Source organism: Physeter macrocephalus, chromosome 1, assembly GCF_002837175.3.
Source record: "Physeter macrocephalus isolate SW-GA chromosome 1, ASM283717v5, whole genome shotgun sequence".
In the NCBI taxonomy this organism is placed as follows: Eukaryota; Metazoa; Chordata; class Mammalia; order Artiodactyla; family Physeteridae; genus Physeter; species Physeter macrocephalus.
Genome location: NC_041214.2, coordinates 96,165,769 through 96,189,100, shown reverse-complemented (window position 1 = coordinate 96,189,100; position 23,332 = coordinate 96,165,769).

Here is a 23,332-nt window from a genome sequence, read left to right as displayed (position 1 = left end):
GTATACGTATAGCTGATTCACTTTGTTATACAGCAGAAACTAACACAACATTGTAAAGCAATTATACTCCAATAAAGATGTTTAAAAAAAATAAAATGAAAGAAAAAAAGAGTAAAAACACCTGTGGTAGAGCCAAAGCTGGAACCTTTGTATTCATTTTCTCCCTGACACCATACTGACCTATGGCTTAGTGAAAGAACCATAAAGATCTCTCTACCCAAAGGTAGGGATGTGTGGCAATCACTTAGAGCAACAGATAATAGTAGCTACAGCAGGAGTGACAACGGGAATGTAGACAATTAGACAGTCTGAAATTGTCAAGAGTGCTTGAGAGGAAGAACTAATGCATACAGCATTTGAAATAAGAAACAAGAGAACGTATACTAGCGTTAAAACATAAACATATTAATGTTATTGAATGTTTGTAGCTGGGAATCCTACACTTAAATAATTTAAATGTTGCATCTGGGAGATACAATACTGCACCTTATCATGACAATGAAACTAATTTGGAAAAATAAAACCTAAAGCACATGTTAACAATGAGGCATTTTTATTATTTAATGCACACTAGGAGGAAAAAACAGAATTTAAAAAACTTGTGTGTGAGTGTGTGTTTGATAGTCCATACAGTTGCTCCCTGGGACAGGTAGTTCTAGAATGAATAGGAAGGAGGACGGTTGGGTGGGGGAGCAGGACTCATTACACAAAGTAGCTGCAGAAACCAGCTGAGGCTAAGCCATGTACAGCAAAACTCAATCCCACATCCTAGTGGTTGAGGGAAATCCGAAGAAATCAATCACACTGTTATTTCAGAAAAGGAAACAGGGACAAAAATGACATCCTTAGAAAAGAAAAAAAACCTACTGATAAAAATAACCCACAAGATCTCTCAAAGCTCTCTAGAAACATTTGAAAGCCTGGATTAAATGTTAAGTCCAGAAAGGAAGAAAGGGAGGGAGGGAGAGGGAGGGAGAGAGAGGGAGGGGGGAGGGAGGGGGAAGAAAGAATAGAGAGAGGGGGAGGGAGGGCGAGACAGAAAAAAAAGCTTTAAAAAGTTCTGTTACAGCTAATAAAGTACAATATAACATATATTAAAAGGCAGAGGAAAAACATAAAAATAAATATGTACAAAATATAAATAGATTTTAAAAAACAAGGAAGGCCACAAAAGGTGGTACTTCAAGTAAAATTTAGGAATTATAGAAGTCCAAAAAAAGAAACTAAGGAAGAGCATGCAAAAGTTTAGAGAGCCTAATACAAGTTCTTTAAGTGTAGCAAAGGGAGGGGAGCAGGAGGAGAATTACACAAACCACCTGGCCACAGAATGAAAGTGCATACCCAGGGTAAAAAGGTAAAAGCCAGGAAACTAGATCTTTTGCCTCAGTCTATCTCAAGGTCGTTACCTGTTTCTTATTTTAAAGGGGCAATGAGATCAAAGGATGCTAGATATGTGTGTGATCTTTGAAAACAAATTCACACACCAAATGTAGATGAGTCATCCTTGTTGGATGGCATCCATCTACAAATTCTAAAAGTCACTTAAAGGTGGGACCTTGAGATGGTAGATCAATGTAGATGCGCTTTTAAACTGTCACATTCTAGGCCATTGGAGATTTGCCAGAGAGATCTCCCCACAAGCAGTCATCAAAGAAGAGCCAGGTGAAACTCCCTTTCATAAAGAAGTCAAATCCCAGTGAAAAGCATCAAACAATTGATGCTCTGTCCCCACTAGCGGAGAAGGGAGAGTGGAGACGAAAGAGCACCGGGCCAGGTGGGAGACTGCTATACTATTGACTAGCATTTTATCTCACTTAAGTTACTGAGCCTCCTAAGGTCTCAGTTTCCTTGTCCTTAAAAGGGGTGTAAGAATCCCTAACCAAATAAAGTAAAATAAGATAAAAAGTAATGACTCAAGGAGATAACATGACTGTAAGTATAAAATAGCAGCTGAAAGTGTTATCTTGAAAGCTTTCATTATGTTGACAGGCACTGAACTAGGTATCTTGCATGCAGTCCTCACATGGCAGGTGCTCAATACTCTTAACTTTCTTTCTTCCCCAGAGAGTAATCTTGGGGCCCAGAGAAGTTAATTTATGTGAAAGCACTTCATAAAGTGTAAATTGTTGTGAGCACATGGGTACTTAGGAAGAGATCATGGGATCTATTAACAAGGATGTATCAATGAACAAGCAACTAAACAAGCTACTGGAGGAAAACCAGCATGGTTTCTGAAAGATGAAATAACACTGGATTAATATGCTAGTCAGTTTCCTAAGTTTGCTAAAAACCACTAAGGTCATGAAGCAAGAACAAATTAATTATGGATGGCATCATGTAACATCTCCCTAGTTTAAAAACCAAAGCACTCACCAAAAATTGTATTCAATAGTGCACTGATGAATAAATTATGATATGGGACACAATGCAATTGTTAATAAAGATGTTGTAGGTGAATATTTGATAATAGAGAAAAACATTTCATGACATGCTATTAAAAGACAAGAATAAATCACAAAGTATATGTAAATCGTGATCCTAATTTTATAACTAACGCCTGAGGATGGGAGGGAGTCTGGAATGGTATACAACCAAAAAAAGTTAATATATATTTCTCTAGGACTGAACATATAATTAGCTTTTTCATTTTTTCCAGTGCTTTTCTGTGTTTTCTCATTTTTCTACAATGAACACATTAATTTATAATGAGAAACTTTTAAAATACAAATGATTCTTTAAACCCTATCAGGGAAAACTGTAGCTTCACTCATTCTAAGAATGTTTAAAAAAAAAAAAAAAGCAAGCTTTGCTTTGGAATGCAGTGGGAAGCACTTCAAAGTTCCTTCAGTGTTGCCAAGGTTTATTTAACAATATTTTCTCACCATATATTATACAAGAACAGAACTAAACAGATGGTCTACATCGGAAACCCAGCAATCTAGGAAAAGCTACCCTCACTACCTACTCATCATATATTCCATACTATACATTACACACACAACTCCTTATTGCCTTATTAATAACATACGTGCCTCAGTCTTACATAGATCCCTATGTCAAAGTCATCCCATAGGACACGCACACATCTGTGTGTATGTGTGTGTCTTCAGAAGATGATGTGATAGAGATATTCACACTCAAGATATGAGCCGACTTACTTTAAAAATCACCTTCTTGCCTCACATATTTGTAGAGTTTATATGGAAAAACTAAGTAGCTTGGAATTTGCAGTAAACAAAGGCAAGGCTTGCATTTGACTCAGTATTATGTATGCAAATGGCATCTTGGCATCAAATTAGTCTTCCAGAAGCAACATTTCCTTTATGTCACTTCCTTCCTGAACTAATCAATGTCCCTTTATTTCTTTCAGGATCAAGTACAAATGGCTCAGCCTAGCATCCCAGCTTCACACCGAGTCTCCAGGCTTCTTTGTCAATATTTTCCAACAACAACCCTTAACTCTACTCGGGCTACAGTCCATACCACAACCCAAACACAGCACATCCTTTTTCTGTTCCTTTGTTTGTGTTATTTTCCACAATGGAAGTATCCTTCATCTTTTTCCTTCCCCCTATAAATCCTTCTAGACTTCAATGTCAGACTTAAGACCATTTCCATGATACATTCCAATCCTCTGGTTTCTCTTATTTTCTGAACCAAACTGTTTTACAGTTTATCATATTTTGTCTATTACTCTTCAGGAAATTATTTCTTAAGAATACTAGACTCCCAATAAATACATATTGAATTAAGCTCAAACATCCAGTGGTATAAAGTTTTATAGAGGTGAGGTAGAAGATGTAACAGAAAAGAGCTAGTGTTATGATTTTAGTGACTTAATTGGAAATAAATGATGCTACTGCCAATTATAAAAGGATTCGGTTCTTTTTTAATCTGGCCTTAAAGCTAGGTCAGCAAGACCCTCTCCTTGAAAAGACTTTTTTGGGAATTAGTTTTTTTTTTTTCTAAATGTAATAAAACTGAATTCTTTTAAAATGGTATTTAATTCAGCTGTTTTGCTAATTAAGACTAGACTTCTCCCCAATCAAAATAAAATCATAGAGTCATCTAATTTTTGGAGCTCAAAGAGAACTTAGAGATTATCTCCAGAATCAGTAACGTACCCAAGGCTACATAGATGGTGAGTCAAAAATGATTTTTTTTTTTATTCTATAAGTCATTCCCATTTATACCACTATTTAGGGTAATGCAGTGTAAGGAAAAGGACCTGGATTTGGAGACAGAAGCCCAGGCTTCTAACACAAGCCCAGTTTTACTAAGTTGTAGGGTGGAAATAATAGCATATGACCTCACAACATTGTTAGTAATAGGTAGGAAAAGGTGAGAAGTAATATATAAGCATGGCCATTTTAAATTGTCAACTTTGTATTCTCGTCCTAAACGGCAACGGTCGTTTACACACTTGTGTGCCAGAGAACCTCACTCAACCAAGCCCTAAGGATTCTGCCCCTGAATCTCTCATCAATGCATTAACTCTCTCTCCAATGCCACCACCTTAGCCCAAACTACCAAGATCTCTGTTCTTACCTAATAAAAGGCTCTCAGGTGGCTTCTCCCCATCACTCTTTTCCTTTTCCTATACTGCAGCCAGAGTCCTCTTTCAAAAACTCACACCTATGTGGCACTTTCCTTCATTAAAACCCTTCAATACCTTCCCTCATTTTTGCCCCTTAGGCTAAATCTTACATCCTTGCAAAGCTCCTCAAGGCCTTGCAGCGCTGGGCTTAGTTCACCCATCAAGGTTTACCTTGTCATTTTCCTCTTTGGTCTTTGCACCCTTCTCCGCCTTCAGTTTCTGGAAAATGCTAGTCTCCTTCGCACCTCACACCTTGGCAATACACCTCTTTGCTGGGAAAGCCCTCTCTCCACATAGCTAACTCCTACTCATCATTCAAATCCAATTACATGTGAATTCCTCAAGAAAAGCCTTCCTAGCTCCCAAGGCTAAGCTAAGTCTCCCTAAAATACATCCTCATAGGACCCTAAATTCTCCTTCATTATTTATTACAATGGTAATTAATTTGTTATCTTTTAAGTGCCTATCTCCTTTGCTATAAGGTTTATAAGAGTGTTTGCTTAGGCTTAATAAATATTTATGGGAGAAAGGGAGGGAGGGAGGAATTTAGATGTTTCTTGGATATCCAGCCACACTCTTATTACCCTGTACTTTGTATACACCCCAACAAGCTGGCATAACTACTCATTCCTCACGCTGCACACATGATACAAACAAAAATAACTTCAAACCCACAGAATGCCCACTCTTCTCCTTCCTCCTCAGCTCAAACCACATTATTGCCTAATGGGAAAGACAGGAAATTAAAATTTCAGTAACAAAACCATAGTAGTCACTAGGAGCAGTTTCAAGCCGGCATCTGATATGCCAGCACCGGGTTGGGTTGGGTCAGTGAGATTAGTCTTATCTCTGATACATGAGGCAGAAATCACAGTTTCTTCCCATTGCTGTTCAGACGGAGCGTCCCCAGTGGAAAGCAGGCCTGATCGCAGGCTGCCTGGATCAGACTAACCCAGCCAGAATTCCCCTGAGTATTCGTCGGGGACAGTGAACCTGGGTTTCCTCCCAGCATCTTGCTGCTCTGTCCTGAAGAGACAGAGGCACGTATCCCCTCTCCTGGGAGTAGGATACAGCTTCTGGGGCTGCCGGTTGGAAGGAAGGGGAGATAACAGGAGGGGGAGAGGTAAGCCTCCTTTCCTGCCCATCCCTGGGAGTACACAAATGCCTTCTCAAGAAATGGTCGCTGGGCCTGCGCGTCTGGAGCCTGTGCTCCGCAATGGGAGAGGCCACAGCAGTGAGAGGGCCGCGTACCGCAAAAAAAAAAAAAAAGAGAGCAGGTTCCTGAAACAGGGTTTGAAAGACATTTATATAAATTCTTGCTTCCTCATGAAGCACTTTATTCATTCAATTTAAAAACAAAATTGTATCATTGGTTTACATGTACCTAGTTCTGCACTTAAGGCTATAAAAACAGCCCTAAAAATGGTGCCTATAGAGAATCCCTTAATATCACTGATATTTCAATGGAAGACAAATACTAATTATACATATCAACAATGTCAGCGTATTTCCCTGCATAACTTCTTTTTTTCCCCTGACTTTCTCCATAGTGAATAAGATAGAAGGGACATAAAGGAAGAGAAGGGATGGAGGTTACTTGAGCGGTAGAGTTCTGGTCTGCTGACACCCTCAGCAAGATTCATTAATCTTGGAGATTCTCACTCTCATCTACTAAACAACAGTGATTCACAGTTACACAGCCACAGTAGCAAAGTTCATTGGAATCTAGATCCCCTAAGCTTTCTTCCCTCCTTCAGCAATTCCTCAGTACTGCAAGCTAAAATATTAAGTGAGGCTTTTGCAGGCTTATGAAAAAAGGAAACAAAGGGCGGCTAGCATGGAATTAAAAATGGACACGTTTTCCTTCCACTTTTGCTTTGCTCTGTTTTGTGTTTTGGCCTAAGCCTTTTGAGCCAAGTGAGAAGGCAGAAGCAGCTTATGCAGCCCATATCAATCCTGGTATCTCCCGTCAGCACTAGGAGCTTAATATGGCTCTCACCCAAGTCCAGAGAAATAAAGGATGGAGTCTGGGAGAGAGATAGCTATGAACACTGGCAAATTCTTTTCAGTCAGTGGCAAGCAGCCAGATAATTCTTTTTAATTTAACTCTTTATCTTCTCTGGCAGAAACAAATAGTACATCTGCTTGAAGCATCATAACTTTCAAAGCATGCAAATGACATCAGACAGGCACCATTATCCCAATCCAGTAAAAAAGGAAACTGAGACACATGAGATTATAGTCTACATTTCATCGGGAAATTATCAATAGATTCAAAATCAGTATCTACATTTTATTATGCATGTCTCAAGCGTTCTCACTTGACCACCTTCCCTACTTAGGGTCCAGACTAGCACTTCTTATGTTGGCAGCACTGATGTTTTTAAATAGCAAAGAATGCTACAGAACACAAGGAAATCTTGGTTGGCGGACGGGCAATGGTATGAAGGAAAGGCTCATGCAAGGAAAATTACTTATTTATTTCAAATCATTCTACCCTATCAGGCATGGTGAAAAGGAATATAGTAAAGAAAACATCCTATGTAGGGAAATATGATAAACAAGATCATCACAGTACAAATATTGTTATGTGCTAGAAGACAGGGTTGGCTTTAGGATCTGACCACAATTGTGGAAAATGGATTATTGTCTTCTGGGGTTGGCCTGTAGACAGTTAACAACTGGAATAAGAAAAGATATCCTAAGGCCTCTGGTCAACTGCTTTACTTCTAGACTGTATTGTGCCTCTCTAGATTAATAAGCTACTTCTAAAGAACTCCACAAAGAGATATGATATACACTTTCAGCAGTCAACATGGTAATTCGACCGGGTCGTTGGGGGTGTGTGTGTGTTGCATCACAATACAAACTGAAAGCTTATGACAAGGTCTGTTCAGCCACCCATGAAATCCAGAGAGAAGACAACACTCAACAAAGGGGAAAGGCTAGGCTCCTCAGAATGTTCACGTTAGTACTGGTTTTAAATAAGTGATGTCAGATATTTCCTTAGAATGCAAGTGCCTTAGAAAAAAGGAACTGTTTCTCCCGAATCTCCAACAAAGGGGCCTCGCTGCAGTGCACGCACATTGAAGACAACAAGGATGGCGGCGGTGATGAAGGCAACGGCAACGTTCCCACTTTGCAGAAAATCAGAACTTATGGAGGATGCCTTAACTCTTCTTAGGTTACCTGGGTAAAATTAGAAACTTTACATTTTCACTTTGTAGTTACTTGCTACCACCTAATATTAAAATAACATGTAACATGGACTCAGAAATAAAAGTTATTTCTTGAAGGGTCTTATTTTTAGTCCTTGTCAGACTGAGCTGTCAAACACCACTGGAGGGGTTTCACCAACACATTTGCATTGAACTGCTTGTGCGGAAGCGGGTGGAACGTGTCCCTGTGAGCAGCTTAGGCTCTTCAAAGATGTTCTCTAAAGGGAGCCTCCTAACAACGGGATAGAACACACAGGTCCTCACTGAGCAGCTGCTACAGGGCTCCCCTCAAGGGCTGGCCATGCTGCCTCTGATGCAGTGTAACTACACTCTTCTCATCTCCTGGCCACTGAGCAGCCCAAATCTGGCCGCAGGCAGAAGCCAAGGCGACCTTCAGGCCCAGATGAGCCAGAAATGCGGGCGGGGTGGGCCATGTGGAGTTCACCTCTTCTGCAATCTCCAAAGGGCACAGAGCTACTGCCAGCCCAGATGCCAAAGGGAGAGAACAGAGCCAACCTCAGTAGAAAGCAGCGGCTGCTCTCTGGTTCTGGAGCATGAGAAAGGAAGGAGAGATGCCAGATGACAAGGCGACCCAGCCAGACCTGAGCCGGTGAAACAAGGGCCTTAGACTACCCTCGCACAAAATGGAGAGTTCTGAGGAATTTCTGTTGTTGTTGTTTATTTGTTTGCTTGCTTCCCTTTACCTTTAAACAATTCCAACTGGATTATTTTCTCTTTGCTTGCTCAGGGTTATAAATAAACACGATAACAGTGAAATTATGAACTAGAAACTTTCTTCTGAGAACCATATACCTTTAACAACAGAGTTGTTATTACATAAAATACGTTTATCAGTATATCAAGGATAAAACCCAGTTGGGACACTAATTATGTAACCTTTCCACCATTTCTTCATTATCACAAAGATATGGCATGGATGAAAATAATCAACTATAGAAAAGTACTCTAGGATATTTGGGAAAAAAGCCCAAGAAAAATTATAGGTTTTTATCACATGGAAATATACCTTAACTAACATATCTTGTATCATCTGTTTCAAAACAATGTTAATGATCCTTACATCATCACCTAGAAACAGAATTATTACCGAGAACACACCAGTGTATGCCTGGCTTGCCTATGGCCGCCAAGTAATGACAAACTGCACCACCTCTGTCTCACAAGGCCAGACCAATTTATTAAAAAAGTATCCATCTACACTGCCCCAAATACTCGCATTAAACATTTTTGAACAAATGGAATCTAATTAAAAATGACTACCAAGGACAGCATCATCTGGGGACCTATGAACATATCCATGAGAAACAACTGTGCTGCAGAAGGGAGAGAGCAGTCAAGGAATGGGGCCGATTCAAAAGGGCCACACACTTTGACATGGTGTGTGTGCGTGTGCGTGTGCTATGAACATATCCATGAGAAACAACTGTGCTGCAGAAGGGAGAGAGCAGTCAAGGAATGGGGCCGATTCAAAAGGGCCACACACTTTGACATGGTGTGTGTGCGTGTGTGTGTGTGTGTGTGTGTGTGTGTGTGTGTGTAAGAGAGAGGAGAGCATGTTGTGAGGCAGCCAGCCCCAGAACTGCATAATCATGGCACAAGGAAAGAGCATATAGCAACTGCTTGTGCGTGACCCCCATGTCTCCTAGCCTCCTCTGGCCATACTGCCTTCTCCTCCTACCCCATTGCTCAAAGTTACTACTTCTTGGTCTGTGCCAAGTATCAGGGGACCCCAAAGCTAGACAACTGGGGCTGTTTCCCATGATTTCACTGAACTCGATGGAGCAAACCCTTGAAAATTCTCTTTGGAAAGAACAATATTCTCTAAGAAGAAAAAACTATCTACTTTGTCCAAATAATACCAGATACTCTATTTCAAAGAGTTGCCATAGTAGTTAACTTTGGTATTTCTAAAGAATACTGCAGAGCTTTTTTTTTTTTTTTTTTTTTTTTAAGTGGAAGATCTTCTGAAATATAATTATCTGGTTTGGTGCTCCATTAGACCCTCCCCATCCCTTAGAAGTGCTCTCTAACATCAGCCCAGCACTCTGATCTGCCCTTCACTCGTGTGACCTCATGACTGAGTAATGAATATTCTACAGTTTTATTCAAACTTAAGAGAAGCATATATTAGTGACTTCATTCTTAGCATTTTATCTGAAGAGCTAAGTTCCTAGAGTTAAATGGAATAGGAAGGAAAGGGATTAACCTCTGCTGATGGCATAGTACAGTCACGATGCTAATGTCTCTATGAAAAAGCTGAATTGCAGCAGTATCTGAAGTCACAGAGAAAGTACTGAGAGCTCTGGAGGGAAAAGAAAAAAAAATGCAAAGCAATAAAATATTAAAAGCCAAAGCTGGTTTCGGATTCTATTTTTCACGCAGGCATGCTTAGTAGGGGAATTGTGTATTACAAGACCTCGCAGTTTAGAAGGTGTAGGAATGGGTCAGTGAGTTCTAAGACGAGGAAGTTTTTAGGACCTGTAACTTGTAATTGTGTTGCGGGTGAAGTCCAGCTGTTCCCCTAAGCTTATTTCAAAAATGTAACTTCAACATAGCATTTATTCACTTGCAATGCTTCAACTAGTAAACAGCCAGGGTGTCTCTTCTCTTTTCATTTGGTAAGAGCGTTCTATAGCAACACAAAATATCCCCCAGCAATGAAAAATGAAACCCACAAATGTAACATTAGCAACCAGCTGTCAGAAGAAAATCATGAGTAGGATTGCCAGTCTGGTCATTTCACGTCAGTGTGTTCATGAGAGGGGCTGTGTGTGTATGAGACTGTGAGTGTGAGTGTGTGCACATGCACATGTGTGTGTGTGTAAATGAATAGACTTGTGCGTGCAGTAGCATGAGAAATGCGAGCGGGTGCAGGTCCTAATGATTCCAGAATGCCCCAAACATGAAGCTGTAGTAGAACCATCAGTGGTAGAGCAATACAGCACAGACTCTCTATGGCTAATGGTGCAAGGCTCCTCTCATGGGTGGGAATAATGTGAGACAGGTGAATTTAAAAGATAATAGTATGTTCTTATGTTAGAAATACTTTGTGTACTGTAGGTACGTTCAACATGGTATGCCAGCTTGTAAGTGAAATGCGCACACTGTGTATGTGTTTTCATTTTTAACCTACGTAAATTCATTGCACAACCTCCCAAAACGGAGATCTAAAAACCTTTTCAAAGTAAACATCCAGCACTAGCTATTGAGTCCTCCAAGCATGAAACATATTGGCCATTCCGAGTCAGCATAGCTATTAACCCATGAATTCATATTCTTTCTCTCTCTCTCCCCCCAACCCCCTGCTGCCCTCCATCCGCTTCCCTCCCCCACCTTGGAGTCGAATCTGTAGGGGTTATTTTGCGCCGAGATACAAGTAGCCGGTGCCAAGTGCATACCCTGCCTCCTCCTAAACTTAAAGCCAATTCCTTCCTGAAAGAGGAGAAATGCAGTGGTATCAGCACCGGGGACGCGGGGACAGCGAACACCGCGATGCCGCTTGGAGTTTACAGAGGAGCAACCCCAGCTCCGCCGCCACCACCCCTCGCACGAGCGCCCACCCCCGCCCACACACACACACGCGCGCGCGCGCACACACACACACACACACGCACGCACACACCGGTTCCAAATCTCCCCACTAACAGGGATAATGCAGCAAGTCTGCACACTCCTGCACGCCTCGGACCCAGGCTGGCGCGGAGCCGCGAGGGCAGGGAGCGCACCGCAGCACTTGTAAATAAGCCTCGTTACGTCCAGATTCCGAGCGCTCCTCACTCCCCCGACCCCACCCCCCAAGCCCGGTGGCGGGAAGGAGGGCGCGAGGGGCCGGGGAGCCCCGGGACCCCCTCCCCCCCACTTACCTTGCAGCGAGAAGAGGAACAGGAAGAAGCCCAGCACCCAGACGCTGTGCAGCCAGTAGGTCCTCATGTCTCCGCCGCGCTCGAAGCGATGCTCCCCCGCGCGCTCCGGCTCTGCCTCTTCGCTCGCGCTCTCTCTAGAAAAACGCGCCGCTCGTTCCGTCGGTTTCCCTCTGGGGTCTGCCGGCTCCGGCAACCCGGACGGAGCAGGCTCCTGCCGCAGGACGGCCGGACCCAGAACGGCTTCGCTCTCCTCCGCAAGAGCGCGAGCCCGGGGCTGGACGGACGCTCGGAGCTGTGTCTAGCGTAAACACAGCGAGCCCCCTTCTCCCTCAAGCTCTCCGGCTCTCCTCTTTCCTGCCCTCCTCTCCCTCACTCCCCTGCAGCTCCAACTAAATGCGACTGTACTTAAACAAGCAGCGTCTTATAGGACCGCGAACCGAGCCGAAAGGGCCCCGCTACTGCCATCTAGTGCGCACATTCCGGCATCGCCGCAGCTCTGCGTTGGCTTGTGTGTGTGCGCTCCAGGTCCATCCAAAGCCGCCAATTCCCCTTTGCTCTTGGCATCACAGGTGAAGCTCCTGCCCTCCTGAGTCCTTGACTTGACCTTGTTATCCCATAGGTCCGGATTATCTCTTTTTCACGAGGAGACGCTTGGCATTTACAACCCACATTTCTTCATTACCCAATTGCTCCTTCTCTGTCTCTTTGAAATTTCCCCATTTCCCCCAACAACCTAATGGAAATGCTCCTCCAAATGTCACCATGACCTCCACCTGAGAAGTCTAATGGCTGTTGGAAGCCTTATCCCACCTGGCTTCTATGCCTCATTTCACGCTGTTAGCCATTCCCTTTCACTTGATTCCAAAGTCACCGAGTCAAAATAGTTCCCCTGGTGTTTCTGACCTTCACTCTAAGAGCCCCCTGGGTCCTCTGCTCTTCTTTTAGATTTTCTGTTACATTTTCTTGTTTCTTTCCTAAATTTATTCAGAAATCAAACACATCTCTGCTGGTTACTCCCAGATGGAGACCTCACCACTAGACTACTTAGCCCTCAAATCAGACTTCCCAGCTGGGACAGGTACCAAGCATTTCCAATTGAATACTCTCCAGGCCACGCCCAAATGGAGTGAGGGGTTAGATGGAGTCCCCGTTAACGAGCCCTGACTGGTAGTCAGGTGAACTGGATTTCAGTTCTGACAATTTGGCTTCCATTTGTTGGGAAGCTTAGCCAAGTCATTTAATTTCTGAACTTCATTTTACTCATCAGTGAAATTAAAGAATCGAATTACACCATCATGATGTCTTTGCCCCTTCCAACTCTGTTTTTAAGGTCTATATCAGTTTTCTCAGCTTTGGCACTATTGACATGTTGTACCAGATACTACTTTGCTGTAGGAGGCTGTGCTGTGCGTTGTAGGATGTTTAGCATCATCCCTGGCCTCTACTCACTAGATGACGTAGCATGTTCACACACAATTAATGAAAACCAAAAATGTCTCCAGTGATTGCTGAATGCCTCCTCGGGAGCAAAATTGGCCCTGGCTGAGAACCTCTGATCTCTGCCTACGGCCATTTTCCTTCAGGAATGATTCCCCGTTTCCAACTTTTTTTTTTTTTTTTTTTTTCCTGTTAGAAGGATCACTGAATTCCACAGGCTCATAGCTTTAGAAGTATCTTTCATGCCTCCCTTCTCCAGTTTTAGTTGGTCATCAATCTCACCAATACAAACATGTCAAAGATATCTCTCTCTTTTCCCAGCTCCGCTGCCACCGTTTCGTGATATAGACAACATGGGTTGTGTGCATTACACTTTCCAAAATACGACAGAAAAGTTAAGTGACTTTTCCCGTGGCACACAACAGGCGGGTAACAGCAAGGTCAGCCGAGCTGAGGGAGGTCTCCTGATTTCAGTGCTGTTTCTAACCCATCCCTTTAGTTGTTTTTTGTTTCTATTTTCATCTCCACATGCCTAGGTACCTACAATAGCCTCCCAGTTGACCCATTTCCTCCATCCTCCATGCTCTAATCTAGTCTATACATTACCACCAGGTTAAATCCTCTTTACCACTGTAAGACTCTTATCTGTCTATGAGTTACAGCAGCTCTCTATGGTCTTCTGGGAACAGATAAGAACAACCTGGGGGCTTTTAAAACCTACTGATGCATGACCCAGCCCCAGACCAATTGGATTAGTATCTCTAGAGTGAGGCCCTAGCATCAGTAGTTTTTAAAAATATCCCAGGTGATTCTAATTTGTAGGGAGGGCTGAGAAACACCAGTCTGCCAGACTGAATTCAGATTTCTCATTTTCCAATTCGAGGTCCTCTGAAACTTTCATCTTACCTTTAATAATTTACATTCCCTTTTTCTATAACCAGTGGAGTTCCTTTCTTCCAGACCGCCCAATCTTCTTTTAGTCTCTGTACTTCCTTCATGTGCTGCTTGTTTGTCTTGCCAAGATTATACTACCCTCAGGAAGCAGTTTTCACAGTGGCCCAAGCAAGGACTTAGGAGCTAAAACTAAGTGGATTCAGATCCTCCCTTGCCCCTAACAAGCTGTGAGACCTTGAATAAGTCTCCAAGGGCTGTTGTATGATTCATGATGTACTTAATAAATAATGTCTAGCAGTATTAGTTTTCAAGAGTCAACCTAGATTTCTTCAGTGTCAATATATATCTTAGTAAGGTTTCTCAAAATGTAATCTGAGGACTCAGATGCAACAGAATCACTTAGTGCACATGCAAAAAATCCAGATTACTTAGTCACAACACCAGGCCTAATGAATTAACATATTTGGATGTCAGGGGTGTCTAGTAATCTGCATTAAACTAATTTCTCTAGGTGACTCTAGTGCCTTCGAATGATTGAGAAACAGTATTTAAGACCACAAAGTGTTAAGAGCAGTGAGAAATATTTAAGTTCGGTTTCAGTCCTGTTGGTATTTTGAGTCATATAATGATTTGTTGCATGGGACTCTCGCCTGCATTGTAGATTGTTTAGCAGTATCCCTGGCCTCTACCCACTAGACGCCGTTAGCACTCCCATCCCTAAGTTGTGACAACCAAAAATATCTCCAGATATTCTACATGTCCCCTGGGGATAACAATATCCCCAGCCTACTCTGCCACCCCTGTGGAGACCACCTATCTAGTCCAAGCACCTTTATTAGGTAAGGAAACTGAGTCTCAGGGAAGTCACATGACTTGCTAAGGTCATACAGTTTAGATTTGGATTTGGCAAAGCCAAGATGTGTTAGAGATAGTTTTGCTGATTCAGTATATCATGCATTTGAATTCCCATCTTTTCTTGATTTTATTTTGGGATATTAGTATAAAGCTGTTCTTTAAAAAAAATCTTTCTTATGATTGTTCTTATAGTTTTGGAGGAATAGTGCATAGTAAGAGTGGATGCCTGATGTGTTACATCAGACTATGGTCTCCTTACATTGTGTTTAGAATGGCTTCCAAAAATTCTCAAAATTTTTCTTGATACCTAAATTAGACATTTGCCTGAAACATATACTGTACCAGCTATACTACCTATTTGTTTCTGTATTTTAAAAAAATCAATCTAATTTCTATGTTAGTACTGTATCAATTTCCAAATTGATTATAAACATGCCTTCCAATTACCTTGTATCCCTTACAGAGCCTGGCAGAGTGCAAGATTCAGGGCAGACATTTCTTTAGCTAGCAATTGAGTAAATACTTGTTTGTGTGGAGCCAGAGAACATGTATGTATTTATATATCAACTGTCCAAATATTTTTATCAGAAATTTCTTAAATTGTAATATATGATTAGAGACTTTTTTCTCACAAATATTCTTTTCTAGGTAAAGAAAGTATCCCATTCTATTTCTGCCCATACCCTTGACTTTAGTTCAGGGACACTGTTTACAAGATAGAAAAGTGATTCTCTAATTGGCTGGGTAAAGTCACCTGTAGAATTTTTATAAACAGTAGATATTCAGGCCCTATTCCCAGATGCTTTAATTCAGTTATGGATAGAGCACAGTTCAGTCTGATGCCTTGTCAGAGTTCAGGAACATGGAATTTGAAGACGTGTGTGTGCGCGCGCGCGCGCGCGTGTGTGTGTGTGTGTCTGTGTGTGTGTTTTGTTGGAATTTTCTGAATGCAAACATAACCCTCATCCTGTGAAGTTCAGCTTATGTAACAGTGTGGAGGATATCCTTTTAATATCATAGTGGAAGACACACATGTATATGGACATAGTGGAAGACACACATACATACGGACATGTTTGTTTAAATAGGCAGTAATGATGTGACACTGCATCATCACTATGGTTCTGAAAAGCTACTTTGGGTTAGAAAGTAACACAGAACATAAAAGAATTAACCACAGGCATAGAAGCCATTCTTAGCTTTTTACCTGAGGGCATTTTATTCCCTTCCCTGCAGCTGCTTTCCACTCCAACAAAATCTCCAAGTTTATATAGCCTGTCAACTTCCATTGCTAATTCTCAGTGATGGGGTTGTAATTTACTCTGAGAAGCTTCCTGGTATTACTGTTAAATCATTTACATTCTATCAAAAGATTTGTGTTCTGGTGGGTCCAGGAATTCCTAGAAGTTGTCCCCCCCTCCCCACCCCACTACCCCGCCTGCACCTTTCAATTGGATTCTCTCCCTCTGAGTAGAAAAAAAAAATCTGGTAGTACTGGATGCCTTTATCAAGTATCAGACCCGAAGCCCACCTACAAGAAAAGAAAACAGTCCTTTCCCACTCAAAAGAACCCCAGAGACACCTAAGCTGGCTTTTCATATTTTATTTCAATAGACCCCCAACTACCTCCCCCAATGAGTGGATGAATATTTAAGACACAATATCTGTGTCCAAACCACTCCTACTATGCAGTATTCCTCCAAAACTATAAGAACAATCATAAGAAAGATTTTTTTTAAAGAACAGCTTTATACTAATATCCCAAAATAAAATCAAGAAAAGATGGGAATTCAAATGCATGATATACTGAATCAGCAAAACTATCTCTAACTAGAATACTTTTCAAAGGTTTTTTATCAAGTGTTAGCAAATCCTAAACAACAAAGAAAAAAAAAAGAAGAAAAAAAAGAAAAAGAAAACCTTTTATTGCAAGTACAATTAGGTTTAATGTGTGTAGAAGCACATTTTTGTCCAGCGACCCCTTAGGATGCTGTACTGGGACAAGGAGCCAAAAAAAGGAAAGCTTTGTTGTTATGTTTTGAACAGATGGATTGCCTATTTTTGCCTTTCCAACATTAGAGCTGTTTTTCCCCTCTTTAAACTAGAGAATCATCATCCTGTAGCAGTATACAACTGCCATTCATGCCTGCCTATATTATACTCCCACTACTTGACTTTAGGCAAGAGAAGGTGATATGCACACTATCTTCCATAATAGACTTTGCAATCTGGACTGGGGGTTTCTTTTGACTGTCCCAATGCCTGCCAGAGCAGTTTTCACAGATCTTGGAAATGGCTACATAAGTTATGTAGAATTAGAAAATAAAGAACAAGAATGCAGATTTTTGTGGGCATCTGAAATGAAACAAGTCCAACTCCAGACTGAAAAGCCTAGAAGTAACTGTGCTCATCTAATAATAATAATACCTTATGGTTGTGGAGCTACTTCATGTGCATGAGCTCATCAATACAGCAATGGCGAAAATTTCAGAAGGTAGGAGCGTGTCTTTTTTTTTTTTATTGGAATAAAATTGCTTTACAATGTTGTGTTAGTTTCTGCTGTACAATGAAGTGAATCAGCTGTATGTATACCTATATCCGCTCCCTCTTGGACCTCCCTCCAAGCACCCCCCATCTCGCCCATCTAAGTCATCACAGAGCAACAAGCTGAGCTCCCTGTGCTATACCACAGCTTCCCACTAGCTATTTTACACATGGTAGTGTATTTATGTCAAACCTAATTTCCCAATTCGTCCCACCCTCCCCTTCCCCCACTGTGTCCACACGTCCATTCTCTACGTCTGCCTCTCTATTCCTGCCCTACGAATAGGTTCACCTGTACCATTTCTGTAGATTCCGCACTAAATAAGGCAAAGCTAGAACTGGATGTGTCAAGAAACCAAATAGTAGAGCTTCCAGAAAAAGAACTTCAGTATTTGAAGGGACCTTAGCTGACGCAGTGTGGTGTGCTACAGAAGAAAAATCTAGCTGTAACCTCAAACATATAAGGGGTTTCCCACTCACTGGCCAGGTGAGCCTGGTGTTAGTTTGCAAACTGGCCCCAAAGAGGACAAGGAGAGATGGAAAGAAAGATACAGACTACCCCAGATTGGTAGGTGGCAGATTTAACAAGCAAGAGAGCTTACAAACAAAGCGTGCCTTGGGTGGCTGCAAGACAAGTAGATCTCCACACCCTTCTGCCAGAATCTTAAGAGTCTATGTAGGGCCCTGAACTGGGTTCAGCCAAGTATCCGGTCCATATTGTCTCAGCAACACCATGAAAAGAGCTGCCAGATAGAATGTACATTCCAACGACAGGGGAGAGGGTGAGGAACCTCTGATTGCCTGGGTCCAGCTCTTGGGTCAACCAGGGGTTATGTCCTCTCAATGACTCCCTCCAACACCTGGGTAAATAACCCAACTTCTTTGAGCTCTAGTTCTTTCCTTCGGGGTATTGTGAGTACCTATTGAAACAAGCTATATAAGGTTCCTGACATACATTAAGTGCTCAGTGAAGGTGATCCATGACACTATCTCAAGCACCGCTACTCACCTTCTGGCTTTCCCTAAACCCAATCTCCCGTGTCCAAGTTTACAAAAAAGACTAAGCCTTCCAAAACTCAAGCAATGTGTCCAAAGTCATGTAGTTAAACCAAAAATAGGACTTAATCCTTCTGATTCCTAATATAGTGCTCTATCTTAGCACATAACTAAAGGTAAAGCTTCCCACCAACCCTCTTTCATAAAATAAAACTTTCTCTCCTGTAGATGGTATAATTTTTAATTTACGTAAACCTAGAGAAAAACTCCAAAGTTTATTTTATTTTAGATAAGGACTAGATAATACAGCCTGGGGTCATTTGAGTCAAGACATTGATTCCTGACTAGGGAAGGACTTTTGCTGAGGCAGGATGTTGACAGGTGTCAGAAATAAGGAGCTATAGTATCCTCCTTTGAACCAAAATAACTTCTTTTCCCTTAAAATATCCCCATTTGCAACTGAAAAGAAAACAAACTATTCTGGCTGAAGAAATTGCTTTTGCCATTAGGATGCAAATGGCCAAGCAAATTTGTCGCCCAATAAATCTTTTTGGGTATTATATAGATATAGTCTTAGAATTTGTAAAGCCTAAACTATAAAAGCAAATAACATAAAAGGAGAAGAAGCTATAAATTCCAAATCTAGATGACACTTTTGTATGTAAGGCTCACAGGGGGGCAAGACACACTCTTAAGAACAAGGAATTATAGGAACCAAATGGAGTTAGAAAGGCTTCTGGTTTCTTTTCTCTTGTGCCTTCCTATTACATTGTACTTTTAGCAATTAATGTAGTGCCATAGCAGGACCTGGCAACCTGCTCTGAGCAACGGGATTCGAAATTCCATTTCTTCATCCTCCCTCCCCATGTTAATTTCAGCCCAAGATGAGAGCCTAAGGACAAACCCAACTTGGAAGGAAGGTTTTGGGCCGTTGATCTTGTTCAGCCTGACCATTTCCAGTACTTCATTGATGAGGAAACAGGCTCAGAAAGGCACAGCAATGATTTTCAAAGAATTGTCCTTACATGAAAAGGGGAGATTGCATACATTTTCATCATTATCTCTCACTAGACTTCCACAGATACTTCATCCTCTGGCCAAATTATTCACTAATCCTTCAACAAATCTTGAGTTATTCCCTGCTTTTGCTCAAGCCTCCCACCTACCTCATCAATGATTTTCTTCAAAACCTATGCCTACCTATGGGACATTTAAAGAGCATCTTCTCAAATAGAGGCAAGGACTTGCCTGTCTTATTTACCACTATTTCCTTGGAACTGAGCATAGTTCCTGGTACCTAAGAGGTATGTCTAAAACTAGCTGTTGAATAAAGAAATGCATCTTTCCTCCATGCTTCTGGAAGTGAAACCCTGTTTTGCTTTGTAAACTATAAGTAACTGACTATAGTTATAAATATAGGTACCATACCTTCCCTATTCAATTGCAAGCGAACTGAGGACAAAGATCATGAAACTGAATGTAGCCATTGCATCACTAATTATTGTTTTAAGCATGTAGTTACAATAAAATGAATGAATGAATAAATGAATGCCTTAAAATTGAGGTTTCGAGAAAATCTCCTGAACTATTTTAAAAAGAAATAAGTACTACTTGAAATTGAACAAATTCAAGGGCCAATAAAGGGTAGAAACCCTATACCTACTCATCTTAGAGTAAGTCCATTTAAAAAAATTTATTAAGGAGAATCATTATTTTTCTAAAAATGTATGCATAGCTTCAAACACTTTAACTTAAAGCTTACAAATGTACATTTATTTAACACAATTTTAGTGGAAGCCCAAGGCCTTTTCTTGCATAGGCCCATTATCTTTCCTACAAAAAACCTTATGATACCTATGAAAAATCTTAGTATGGAATTTCTTCCAGATTTTTTCAATTATCCCTGAGTCTTTTACAGTTATCCCATCCCCTCCTAATTCAACAGCATTTTTTCCCAGCTTACCTTTAACAAATATGTCCAAAGCATTCAACATAGTTTTCCCTAAAACAGCAACTTTTTCTTTTTGCTCCCATTATTTGTTTGTTTTAAATAGTAATTAGTTAAATTATGTAATTACCGTAGCACATAAAGCTAGCATAAATATGTTTGGAAAAAAATAATTCATACTTAATAAACATATAATTCAGCTGATGGGAAAAGAAGAACATCGCATGTTAAGGAGATCTACTAATCAGGGGGCTCCAGTCAGAATAGAGGGAACAGAGTGATGGTTAATTGAGGAGGTGGGCAAGTACAGTTGCATAAGAGATCTTTCCCTGTAACACAAACAAATCTAGAGATATTTGTCTCTCTATATGTATAGTATCAAAATGTATCAAGAATCTTGATATCTCAGAACAAAGAATGTTTATAACAACAAAAGGAGAATTCATGTGCAGGCCTCATATGTAATCCATCCAAATTTGATAGTCTGTTGACAAACAGGTGCCTATATTTATCCATCTATAAAAATATATTTGTGCTAACTATTAGTTTTAGAAATAATTTTTACTAACATTAAGTGTCATATATATTCATTTTACCTGTATTATTTCAGGAATGAAGGAAGCCTATGGATAAATCAAAACAAGCAGTCATTGAAAATATATCATTCAGAAAGAAAGAGAGAGAGAGAATTGTGATAGATGCACAAGAGATAGAAATAGGTGACACAGAGTGACTGTCCTCATAGGGGTTTACAATTTAGTGGTAGGAACAAGAATACAATAAATAAATAAGAGCAATGTAAAAAGAAGAGATAAAAATATCATTATCATGCTTGTTTAGACTAAAAAAATACCTATTTAAATAAAATCCCAGCACATTTCGGTATTCCTTGGCCAGGTGCTCTGGTCAGGCCACTGCAGTTCTACACAGAACACAACCATAATCCTAGACATTATTTGTAATAAACATTTGTATTCTTGCTCTTTGGCAGGGACTCCCTTGTACACCTTGCTGTCAGACAGCCAAGATTTCTCTGGGAGCTTTTAGAGTAGGGCAGGCACAGGTGTTGGTATCTGTAATTATGTTGAATGCATCAAGTGCACCACTGCTATCAGTGACTTGCTGGTGGAATGAGAAGGTCACACATTCATGGGTCTTTCCATGTGCGAAGCTAGACATTTTTATGCCCTATACGTGTGCGTGTGTGTGTGTTTGTGGTCAGAGTGGAGTGGGAGAATTGCATTTCTCGTTGAGAAATCATCATTTATCAAGTTAGACTGACTATCAGTCCGGAACTGCTTTCAAGGTCAAGGACTGCTGAATGTCCAGAAATGAGATTTCTCACGGATGGGTGCAGTGGACTCTCAAGAGCTTGATGAATGTTTTCACACCTGGCCAGGCTGATAGACTGAGCAAACTGGATTCAGATTCCGTACTCGCCTGTTACCTGGTGACTGGCAGATCCTGTCCCAGTTTTGGCTTCTGACCTTTGCATAGCAGACGTTTTCTTCCAAATTTTGCTTTAGGGCTGCCATTATCTTTCTGGTCCATTTCACTAGATTTTTTTCTCTCCTCTCATGTTCTTTGCTATCCCTTGTTTAGTAGCTCTCTCTGACTTGTACTCACTCTCCTTGCTGTTTCTGGTGTGTATGGGAGCATGATGTCTAAAGACCTGAATCCAATTTCATTTTAGCATATGTGATACAGATTGTCCAATTCTTCCTTCACTCCTTTCATAGAGTGAGGGTAAAGGTAATGATAAGATTTAATTCTTCTTTATCTGTTTTAAATTTTTCATATCTCATACATTTACTTATTTCTTTCCAGTTTACTTTCCCCTTTGAACCCTTTTTCAGAAGTTAAAAAATTGGCAAAAATATGATGTTAGAACATACTGAAAAGTAGCATCTTACTGGAAAGGACGTGCCACATGACAGAGTCGATATTCTGCCCCAAATGTCTTTCTGTTCCTTTTCTCTCACTTAGAACAATCATTAAAAGCCAAGCTCATGTCCATAAAAATGTTTCCTTAACAGTAACTAAACTTACGGTGACCCCTCCTTCCTGCCAATTCTTATTGTCTCCGTCATTCGTCTCATAATCATGCATTGCCTTACACTACTCTTTTTGTTATATTCTTTGTATTTTTTTTTCAGTTTTGGTATTTGAGTAGGATCTCTCAAGTTACCAATAGGACATCATTGAAGATATTATGAGATAGAGAAATGAACAAGTTGTACTTTGCCCGCTCTCCTTTTTTCCTGACTTTTCATGCAAGTTACTTTTTATCACTGTTTGGACTATAAGCTCCATGATAGGCAAACATTAAGCATTATATATAATAATCTTCTAGTGATTTGACACTGTGTTATCCCTAACACAAGTCCTGACTTCAATAAAGTACTTATCGAATGAAGAAACCATGAAAGAGAGATCTATAGTATATGAAACCTGAAAGAACAGATAATACAGATAGAAGTAACAAATTTCAGTTCCCTCATCTAATAAATGGAGCTAACTATATCCATCTGCCAACTTCAGGGAGTGGCGTGAGAAAAAAATGAGTCATTTCGCTATAAAATATTCTAATGACTTCTACACCTCTAAAGATGCCTCTTACTGTCACTCGCCTTTATCGTTTAAAAGCTGCTTTACCAAATCGAACTGTATATATTTATTAATAAATATATATAACATACTATGCAGTAAAATAATTGAGCTACAATATTATCCTTATTAGATTATTTTGAAATAGTATAAACAATTCACAATTACTAACTTCATGAGCTCCCAGTGGGCCTAGGACCTCAGAATGGAAATGTGCTCTACATAAATTTAAAGGCATTATTCTTTTATTATTTATTATTTTTAACAACATTAATAATAATAAACCAAATCGCCTGCTCAAGAGGCCAGTTTTCAGTCACTCTGCCAATTATCACCTGCTCTGAATTTCCCT